The sequence below is a fragment of the Mus pahari genome, chromosome 2 (assembly GCF_900095145.1).
Source record: "Mus pahari chromosome 2, PAHARI_EIJ_v1.1, whole genome shotgun sequence".
NCBI lineage: Eukaryota > Metazoa > Chordata > Mammalia > Rodentia > Muridae > Mus > Mus pahari.
In genome coordinates, this window is record NC_034591.1 from 100,937,786 (window position 1) to 100,949,331 (window position 11,546).

General features: G+C 40.4%; 1 protein-coding gene across 13 annotated transcripts in view; it reads left to right on the plus strand.

Annotated features, from left to right (window-relative positions):
• Positions 1-2,259: 2,259 nt before the first annotated feature.
• Positions 2,260-11,546, plus strand: part of Znf638 (zinc finger protein 638) — a 71,577-nt gene continuing 62,290 nt past the window's right edge. For 7 of the 13 annotated variants that reach the window (XM_029535541.1, XM_029535546.1, XM_029535544.1 and 4 more), the window contains exon 1: positions 2,283-2,386. The gene's annotated coding sequence lies outside the window, so the exon portion shown is untranslated. Of the gene's footprint in view, positions 2,397-11,546 lie in introns of all 13 variants that reach the window. The other 6 variants (XM_029535547.1, XM_029535550.1, XM_029535552.1 and 3 more) reach the window with 3 other exon arrangements.

Consider the following 11,546-nt stretch of genomic DNA (forward strand, 5'->3'; position numbering starts at 1 on the left):
GCTGAGAGGCACACTGTGATCCATAGGCCTTGAGAGAGGGGTGTGAAACAAGCTCTGCTCCCACAGGCGTGTGAAAGCCCAAAGCCCAACCAATGGGAGGGACACATCACACTTCCTCCAACAAGGCCACTTAATCCTCTTAATGCTGCTTTTCTCTTCCTGATGACCAAGCATTTAAATACATGCGCCTAGGTGGGCCATTCCTATTCACACCACCACAGAAGGGATAGGGTGAGGCTTGCTAGACTACAAAGAAAACTCAGAAGTCGAAGGAAAAATTTGATACTGGGACTGTATCAAAGATTTGATTGCATGAAAATTTAAAGTTTATAATGGCAGAGACACAGAAAATATTAAAGGAGAGAAACTAAATGTAACATTTAACAAAAGATAAATATTCTTTGAAAGGCAGCTATGGACACCACTTTATCACCAACACATTTAGAAGATAAATATTCTTTGTATATACAAATTATCTTCTAGGCTGGAATGTTGCCTTCGGATCAGAGTGTACTGTTCTAGAGGACTGAAGGTCAGTTCTCAGTATCTAGATCAGGTAACGCCAGCTCCAGAAAGATTCCTCTGCCATCTGCATCCACGTGCACACTATCCTACACACACATAGACAACACTTAAAATAATAAAAATAAACATTAAAAAATGAATTATCTTCTCTTAAGAGACAACCAAGTCACTAGATATGAGAAAACATTTTGTAAACAAATGGTTTGAGGCGGGGTCTTACCCAATGACTCAGATTGGCCTCAAATTCATTATATATCCTAGACTAGTCTTTGAGTCTAGATCCTTCTACCTCAGCTTATTTCTGAGTTGGATTTTAGTTGTGTACTTACCACATCTAGCTGAAGTTAAGTTTTTTTTTGGGGGGGGGGGGTTCGAGACAGGGTTTCTATGTATTGAAGAAAACAGTTTTAAAAATTTTTTTAGCCCAATGTTTTTCATGGGTAAAATCAATCAGGATTATAGATGTTCACCACTCTGGTAGTTTGTTTATTTTTTGAATTTTGAAATGACATAAAAGGATTTTCAATATCAGTCTTTTGACTTAAACTTTATTATTATTTTTTTTAGAATTATTTATTTTATGTATATGAGTACACTGTAGCTGTCTTCAGACACACCAGAAGAAGTCATCAGGTCCCATTACAGATGGTTGTGAGCCACCATGTGGTTGCTGGAAATTGAACTCAGGACCTCTGGAAGTGCAGCCAGTGCTCTTAACCGCTGAACCATCAGTTCAGCCCTTAACTTTTTTTTATTTATTTTTATTTTTTTATTTTTTTATTTATTTATTTATTTTGGTTCTTCGAGACAGGGTTTCTCTGTATAGCCCTGGCTGTCCTGGAACTCACTGTGTAGACCAGGCTGGCCTCGAACTCAGAAATCTGCCTACCTCTGCCTCCCAAGTGCTGGAATTAAAGACATGCGCCACCATGCCCGGCAGCCCTTAACTTTTATTCCATTCTAATTTCCCATTTTATTATTCTATCTATCTTGTGTTGTTTGAGACAGGGATGTGTAGGTTTGGTTGTCCTGGAAAATCCTCTGTAGACCAGGCTGGCTTCTTCCACAGATTTCTGCCTGCATCTTGCCTGTCAAGTGCTGGGATTACAGGCCTGTACCAACACAGCACGGCTTAATTTCCCATTTAAGAGGTGGGCAATAAGAGCTGGAGAGATGGCTCAGTGGTTCAGAGCACTGACTGCTCTTCTGAAGGTCATGAGTTCAAGTCCCAGCAACCACATTGGTGGCTCTCAACCATCCCTAATGATATAGGATACCCTCTTCTGGGCTGTCTGAAGACAGCTAGAACATACTTACATATAAATACTTTTCAAAAAAAGAGCTGGGCGATAAATCCGAGTGTGGAGGCACACAACTATAATTCCAACAGTTGGAAGGCAGGTGGGATCTATGTGAGTTCAAAGTTCCAGACCTTTTATTTTAAAAGGGGGCGTGGGGGTGAGCAGTAAAAGCGAGAATACCTAGCATATTTAAATCATTATGTTAGTAAGCGAATGTTACGTTGTGATACTGAGGGAATAGTAATCAGAGAAGGCCTTATGGAAGACAAGAGGGATGGTTTGCAGGTTCTAAAATCTTGATTGATGCTACCCAGACCGCTGCAGGTGTAGGACCAGCCCATAGCTGGCGATCGCCCCCTTCTGGCAGAGGGCGGCCTTGTCCCTGACAGCGTCTCTAGAGAACGCCGAACCTGAGGCACGCAGGCGCAGTGAGCGGACGAGGGCTTTAGGCGAAGATGCGCATGCGTGTAGTCCCATGGAGGCTGTAGCTGCTTCGTCGCTGTGACTGGAGGCCGAGTGCTAAACTGTGTGGGGCACGGATGGGATCCAGCTGTTAGTCGGTAGGCATAGGTAGGGCCGCTGCCATGCGGGGAGCCGGGGACTGGAAGGCAGAGGTCCTTAGCGCAGGCCCCGAGCGGTCCCTGCCAGGTCGCGGTCGACTATTGTATGTGTCGCAGCCGCTGCGTACAAGATGGCGGCGGCGGGGCGGGCGGAGCTGAGGGACCCCGGGTGGGCCTCGGCCGTGGCCTGGTCCCCCTCGCCACTCGCCGACCGCGCCGTCGCGCCGCAGTGCCCGTGGGCGCAGCCGCCCGATGCCGCTGCTCTGCGGAGGGAGCAGGCGGCGCCCTCGGGGAGGGCGGTCGCCCCTTCCCCAGCGCCGCGGGTCTGCCGCTCCCCAGGCCTGATAGCTAGCGGGGAGACCGCCGCGTGCCCGCCCGAGCGCCTTTCGGAGCCCCGCGGGCCGCGTGCGCCCTTAGCCGGGCTGGACGGGCGTCCTTGCAGGGGGCTTGGGAGCGGGGCGTGCGGGCTGTCGTGGGCCAAGCGCCCCAGTGAGCACCGAAGCCGAGGTTGTCGGCCCTGGGATGTCGTCGAAAATGGCGGTGACACTTCCACATTCTTAGAGGAGTCGTGAACGCCGATGTGGGGGGTATGTGCTTGTGTTGGTGTGGTTCCCAGCTTGGGGAAGAGCGGAGAGGTCTGTACACTGACTCTCATCCCCGAGGATGTGCCAGACGTCCTTTGTTTGAAGTCATTGCCTAGGAGGGAGTCTCAGTATTACAAAATCTTTTGAGCTTGACAGTGATTGTAGCCTCGAGCTATTTAATATTAAAATTGCCCTTTGGCAGTTTGGGAATTCTGGAAGGAACACTCAATGTGAAAAGTTCCGAAGAAAAGCTTCTTACCAGGATCCACCCGACCATGTGGAGTCATCTTTCCTAACCAGTTTGGAAATTGTTCACTCTCACATAAAATCCTCCCTGTCGTCATTTTGTGTATGATGGGTTAACTTGTTTTTCATGGGAGTTGTGTTTACTGATTTTTTTTTTTTTTTTAGAAATTTAAAATGACAGACTGGAAAAAGATTACAAGAAAAATTGATGTTTAAAATAAAATAAAATAAAGTTGTTTATTACATTTTTTTCAAAATGTTGTAAATGATTATGCACTTACGATTTAGTGGGCTCATGCTGCTTTTCAAAATTTGACTTTTATATTTCCATATTCTGTAATGTGTACTTTCATATTTGTGGAATCCAAAATGTATATACTAAAATATGCTAGGCCATTCTCCGCCTTATCATTTGTGGGGGAACCAATGGGTAAAGATAAAACAGTTGAAAGAAATTACAAAAATCTCCTTCATTTGTTTTGATTAACTGGTTTTAAAATGTGTTCATGACACATATATAACCTTGTACATTGAATACATTGTAGTTTTTTGCATTTGTTATAGAATGTGCTTTTACCATAAATTCTAGTTCTAAAAAAAGGTTCTCACAGTCATCATTTTTCTGGGTGTTGTAAGAGTGTTTTAAGATCTCTGAGATTTTGTTTTTTATGTAATAAACAAAAATGATGAGTCTAATGGGCAGAGAATAGTTTTGGAACCAGAAGTTATGGATTCAAATCCATTTTTCTCTTATGTGTGAGACTTTAGTTGTTTTAGTCTTTCTGAACTTTTGTGTTCTTATTTGTAAACTTGCACTACCTGTTTGTGCTTTATTTTAGTATACTGAGATCCAGTATGGAATGTTCCTATCCTTCATCATATAGATGTTTCTTAATTATTTCAGATTTTTCAAAATTTAACGTGACTAGGTACCATCTTCTGATAGAAAATTGTAGCCTATGGATACTTCCTTTTAACTAAAAAATGGAATTTAGATTAATAGAATTGAAAACTATCAAACTTGAAAATATTTTGCATCTATAAATTTTATATATGACTTTTATTGCACTTACCAGAATTTAGTATGTTTGTTGACTATTTATAAAATCTTTTTTTTTTTTTAAAGATTTATTTACTTATTATATGTAAGTACACTGTAGCTGTCTTCAGACATCCCAGAAGAGGGCATCAGATCTTATTACGGATGGTTGTGAGCCACCATGTGGTTGCTGGGATTTGAACTCATGACCTTCAGAAGAGCAGTCAGCACTCTTAACCACTGAGCCATCTCTCCACCCCTATTTATAAAATCTTGCTAGGTAGCACAGACTAGCCTAGAACTCATTGTGTTAGATCAGGGTGACCTTGGATTTGGAGGTAGAGGTAGCACAATAACTCCCAAGTGTTAGGATTTCAGGCATGACCCCTGCTTTGTGGCAATTAAATAATCATGTCAGTCTCTGTGTCTGAGTAACTGGTATGTATTGGATGCCCCAGTATTGAATATATGAACTCAACCCATAAATGCAAGAGCCTGGGTGGGTTTGATGCTTAGTTCACTGTGCCTTGCCACTGATGATGGTTCGAGTAAGTCTGTTCAGTTTCTTAATGAAATGCTATAATGTACTAAGAAACAGTGCTTCTAATATAGGTACCTTGTAATACAGTCTGGGCTGTTTTTTCAAGGAACTAATGACTATTGAAATGTGATAGTTAATAGATTAGCACATAAAACATTTGCTGTGACTAAAGTTAATAAGCTCTTATTTATATCCAATCTTTTATTCTAAATTTGTTCCATTGTTTGTGGTTGAAAATAAAAACGGGAGGAAAATATATAGGAAATCAGAAGAGAATAGTGGAAATAATCACGAGAGAAGGTGAAGTATAGAATTATACTCAGCCACATTGTTCCTGTGAGAATCAAGAATAATAAGTTTTGGATTGACAAGGATAGGGAACATCGTGGTAGCTCCAAGGGTACATATGTGAGTTTAGTGATTACTTGGGATGTAAATATTTTGATGATGTCTCAGTCTTTCAAAATCAAACTGTGCTCTTGTACCAGTCCTGGATTGTCTTTATATTTTTATTTTCATTTCATACTTTCTGAAATTAAACTTTCAAGTAGTTTTTTTGTTTTTTTGTTTGTTTGTTTGGGTTTTTTGTTTATTTGTTTTTTTCAAGACAGGGTTTCTCTGTGTGGCCCTGGCTGTCCTGGAACTCACTCTGTAGCCCAGGCTGGCCTCGAACTCAGAAATCCACCTGCCTCTGCCTCCCGAGTGCTGGGATTAAAGACGTGTGCCACCACCGCCCAGCCTCAAGTAGTTTTTAAAGTTGTCTGTTCTTAGTGAAAATTGCAATTTTTTTCTTTTGAAACAGGGTTCTGCAAGGTAGTTCAGACTGGCTCTTAGGTCCCTGTGCTTCAGCCTCCCAAATGCTTGTTTACAGATGCCTGCTACCAGATTAAATTTTTTAAATTGTTAAAGATTTCTTAATTGGCTATTTAGACAATATTGAAAATTTCCCCTCTACCATACATACAGGTATTAAATTTATTGAAGTCAGAATCCAAATAAGATTTGCACCTGGAACAGTTTATTATTGTAATTGCTTGATATATCCCTCAAGTTCATTTCTAAGTTCCTCAGTTGCTATTCAGCCAAGAGGTACTTTGTTTCATAAATATTAATTAATAGATAAGTAATGGCTTACTTCATCAACATTTGAATTTATGTATTTTGATGTAACTTTAAATATGTACTTAGTGTGTAAAATTGCTTGCTGCCAAGCCTGACAACTTTGATCTCCAGAACCCACTTTAGAAAGAGGTAACACATTTCCCCAAGTTGTCCTTAGATCTCTACTAATACTTCACGACACCCACACCCTCTAATCTCCAAATGAATAAAAATGTGTTTTAAAATTACTCAGGAGCTGCTAGACCTCACTTTAGGAACTACTGAGAGAAAGGTAGAAGTGTACAACTGTTTCCAACACAGTGCTTTCAGGAATTATATATATCTTAGTCAAAGTTTAATAAAAGAGTACCTATCTGCTTAAGAACATTTCATTTACTTACCTAAATGTTGAGTCCCTGTTGCATGCCAGGAGTTAGGATTTTAATTAACCGTCACAGAATATTAGTGAGGGTTTTAAATTTTTATGCATATGAGTGCCTGAATATATGTTTGTGATCTATGCATATACAGTGCCTGTGGGGGGCAGAAAAGATCATTGGATACCTGGTTCTGAGCCACCATTTGTGTGCTGGGGACCAAACCTCAGTCCTCTGTAAGAGCAGTGAGGGCTCCTATTTGTTGAGCCATCCTTAAGTATTTTTTAAAAAATTTCCATTTCAAATCACATTCTGCTTGCTTATGGCCAAATTGTTACTAAACAGCAGAATCAGAATCAAAACACTGAGTATAGGGTCAAAATTCTTTCATTAGGGTTTAGATTTTTAGACAGTTTTCTGTGCTGCCTCTCTAAAAGTTAGTTGATAGTGTTAAGTTTTACTTAGGGGAGTAAACCAACTTTGTATGAAGTCAGTAACTGGCACTCCTCCTAGCCTGGGTGGGTATGTTTACATCAGTGGAAATTTCCCCAAAGATTAGATTATTATGAATTTTGTAATTGACCAACTAACAGTCAGTTGTTAGGGAGAGTACATGATGTAGAAAAAAGAGGGCCAAATTCAGTTTTGCAGCTAATGCTCTTTATTATATTGTAAGTTTTCTGCCTCTTGTTTTATTTGTTTGTAATCTTTGACCTAAGATACAATTAAAAAGTTACATAATCGCCAGGTGGTGGTGGCACACGCCTATAATCCTAGCACTTGGGAGGCAGAGGCAGACAGATTTCTGAGTTCAAGGCCAGCCTGGTCTACAAAGTGAGTTCCAGGACAGCCAGGGCTACACACGGAAACCCTGTTATATAGCTTAGTGTTGGTCAAAAAATGTTGAATCATTAATATTGTGTGAATTTAAACTCTTTGAGTGACAGGAGAATGAATTTTCTCAATCAATACTTGACAATAAATTTTGGACATTGTGCTCCTTTATCTTTAAATATTTAGCATGTGTATATAGGAATAAGATGTTTTATAGTACAATTACCAATGTCAGTAAATTTAACTGATAAAATTCTTTTGTCTGTATTCTTGTTTGTTGCTTCACCCATTAGTGCTCTCTATAGACCTTTTTTTTTTCCCACCCTGAAATATAGGATGGGTCTAGGACCAGATACAGTATGTAGTTGTCATGTCTCTATACTTGCTTACTCTGGAATGTTTTCATATACTATTTCTTATTTTTTATTTTATATACTATTTGTTATTTGTCTGGTACTCTTTTTTTTTTTTTTTTAAGATTTATTTATTTGTTTATTACATGTAAGTACACTGTAGCTGTCTTCAGACACTCCAGAAGAGGGCATCAGATCTTGTTACGGAAGGTTATGAGCCACCATGTGGTTGCTGGGATTTGAATTCTGGACCTTTGGAAGAGCAGTTAGGTGCTCTTACCCACTGAGCCATCTCACCAGCCCCCTTGTCTGGTATTCTTAATTAAACATAGTGACCATAGGTTTAAGATCTGACTTGCATGTGTCCATCAGTCCTTCATGGGTGACACTGTTTCATATGTTGGTTAAATAGTTTGCTGTGGAGAGACATTTAAAGACACAGAAATGTCCTGCACATCACCCAGTGATTCTGGGTGTGACATTTGCGTTCTTCTTTAAGATATTCTTTACTGATAGTTTAAAACTGATGACTTTTCTATTCAACCTTTCCTCTCCAGTTCTCAGATAGTGCTCAGCACTCAGGAAGAGCTTTCCCTTCTCAGCTATATTGATGTCAGTATTTTGTACCTTATTACTGTTCAATTTATTACTTCTTCCTTCTATTTTCTGTTTGTATGTCTTGTCTTCCACAACAAGAGCCCTGATTCCCAATACTATAAAACATTTGTTCAATTCAATAATAGTAGTAATAATAAACTGAATTCCATATTCAGTGATAAGGAATTGTTTCTTCCATATCACTGAAAACAATACAATTTTTTTCTCTTTCTGTCACCTCTCCCAGAACTGAACATATTTAAATGGAATAATAGATTTGAAACTTACTTGCATTAATTTTCCTTTTCGCCTTAAGTGGATTGTGATTGTGTAAATTATGGTTATACCAGTTTCTTTTTAGTTTAGATAAAAATACTTCTTTCCTTTTCATCTTTATTGATTTAATTTCACATACCTCCAAGGTCAAAACCATACAAAAGATGTCCTACTTGAAATGTTCCCATGTCCCCTTAGTGTTTTTAAACCACTGCCATTTATAAATAACTGGTTTTCTCTACTGTTCTTGTGTTTTGTAACCATGAATAATGTTCTTTCCTCCTTAAAATAAAGATACTTTGTATCAGTGCTTCCTAATGCTGTGACCATTTAAAACAATTCCTCATGCTGTGGTGATCCCCCCCACCTTAAAATTATTTTTATTACTATTTTATAACTTTAATTTTTACCACTGATATGAGTTATTAATATCTAATGTGCAAGGGTCCATAGATTGAAAACCATGCTTTATATGCTCTTATGTATCTTAAGGTTTTGATATTTTAAGGGCTCTTTATGTTCGTGTATCTTAAGGTTTTTGACACTTTAAGGCACAATACTTATTTTAAGAAGTTGGAATCTGCTTTAGGCAGATAGAAACAATTTTTGGCTCATATCCTACTTGTGAGAAGCACATAACCACAAAGTGGGACAGGGATAGAGTTGCATCTCAGAAGCATATGAAGCTGGACATCCATACCTTCAGTAAGTGTTGTTTTACCTTTGGTCTTACTTTCCTGCATTGTGGATGTCTTGTTTTAGTGCTTGTGCTTTCTTAGTGAGGTGAGTTCTCAACAGCATTTGAGTTTTATAAACATTCACCTCTTTTCTCACTTGTCATTATGACTAAGTAATCCCAGGGATGATTTCTTTATTCTAGCTTGGATTCAGTAATTTCTCTTGATCTAACCCATTTTTTTGTGTATCTGTATGTTTGTGCACATGTACATGTGTGTTTGGAGGTCAGACAACCACCTTGGATGTTCTTCAGGTACTACCTTTTTCTGTCCCTATTTTATCACTCTGCGCCTTACTCTCACTATAACATGGGGTCTTACTGAACCTAGAGGCAAGCTAGTGATCAGCAAGTTCCATTGATGTTGCTGTCTCTATCCTCTAAAGCACTGATGGATGTCTCACTATTCTGTGAGTTTGGGGTCCTTACGTTAGTGTAGTGCAGTGCAACAAGCCCTCTTAACATTATTAAGTCATCTCTCTAGCCCAATCCTTGTTTTGGAGACCTTGTCTCTTACTGTTCTGGAACTTAACAAGTAGGCTAGGCTGATTGGCCAGTGAGCCCCCAAAGGTCTGTATGCCTTTTTCTTTCCAGTGCACAACTGTAGCCAGCTTTGGGAATCATACTTACTGATCCATCTTCCATTTCAAGTATCAGGAAGTCAGTGCTACTTTTAATGATGCTAATTCCATAAACATGACACATTTTGGTAGTTTGGCATCTAATGTGGAACTTACCTAAATTGCACTTTGACACATAATTGTGACTGTACCTCTTTTGTGAGTCACAGCATAATAGAACTAATGTCAGTAAAGAGTTGGCTGAATGTATTTGTCTTCATGATAGGAGAGATCAACAGATGGAAGAAAGCACAGAATGCATGTTATTTTTGTGATTAAATGAACAATTGGACTGTTTTAACTGACTATTGTCTTAGTTGTGTCCCTAGGTGCCAAAGTTAACTGATATATTTTGCAATTGAACAGCATACAGTAGCATAGGAGGAATAGACCTAAAAAGGATGTGGTAAATTCATAAGCCATAAGATAAATTTACTGTATGTATCTGGGATGCAACATGAAAAGAACAGTGAGGGCAAGGATGTGTGGGAACTAAGGGCGTTTAGGGGAAAGAGGAGGGAGGATCTGACGGCAGGCCAGAGCTCCTTTGCTATGGGCAGGCAGAGGTGGGAGGGCTGCCAGACATGTTCGACTCGCCCCTGGTGGGCATCTAAGCCACTGACCCCACTAGATGGGAGGGGATGTGGGGTGTGGTGGACAAGGGGCAGCCCCAGACCGACACCCTGTAGCCCTGGGGTTATGGGAGAGAGGGCAGAGGGGGAGAGGTTCCCACAGGTGAGAGTCCTTAGTCCGGGCCTTGACTGGAGCACAGGAAGGCCTTCCATCAGGAGATTAGAAATTCCTTATTACGAGAAAGCCTATCTATCCCACTGTCCAAGCTCAGCAGGCCTTGATGAACAGAGACAGTCTATAGTTTTAGAGCTTTATTGTAGAAAGGCAAGGGAAAAAGAAAAAGGTAGAAAGAGAGAGAGACCGGCCATGGCCAAGAGGAGGGAAGGGAGAGAGAAAGAGGAAAGGGTAGAGAGTAAGAGAGAGTAAGAGGGAGTAAGAGAGGAGAGGAGAGAAGAGAAAGGGGAGTAAGAGAGTGAGGTGGGCTAAGCAGCCTCTCTTATGGTAGGCTGTTATCTTTACTGTTGCTAGGTAACTGGGAGGAGTTTAGCCTGAAGGTCAGAAGCTTGGGACATGGTGACTGCTAGCCACACTTCTCCTGTGGGGACTGGGGGGGGGGGGGGAGCGGTAACTTTAGGAGCCAGGGTTCCAGGAGACATGAGGGAACTCCTTCTGTCCCATGTAGGTGAATTATCACCACCGGGTCCCGGGGTTCCACACCTCAGCTTGACTGGAGACCAGACTGTCTGTGTATAGCCCAATGCCCAACAGGGATGTAGGTTCTGTTGAGACATAGTTACTTTCTAGCTGTGCTCTTAAGGATTAATCTATAAACTGGGTATCTTGGTTTCAAGGATTTTGTGTATGTATGTGGATACACATGTGCAAAGTCATGTAGGTGGAGGCCAGTGGCCAGCTTTGTGGAGTTAGTTTTCTATACTTCTCCTTTTATGTGGATTGTGAAACTCAAACTCAGGTTATCAGATTTGCATGACAAGCACCTTTACCACTGAATAATCTCACTGCCCTAAGTGTGGAGTTATATGTAAATTCTTTCACAATCAATGCAGTGTAGCCCTCATGATCTGGCTGGCTAACTTTTGATGATTGTTCTAGATACTAAGACTTACTGATACAAAGAAAATAAAGTCCCTTCCTTCTGAAAGAGATATTAAAATAATAGGCAGTTCTTGGTTTTCTATGGAAATGGACATTTCGGTGCTATTGGTGTTTCTCTCTCTCTCTCTCTCTCTCTCTCTCTCTCTCTCTCTCTCTCTCTCTCTCTC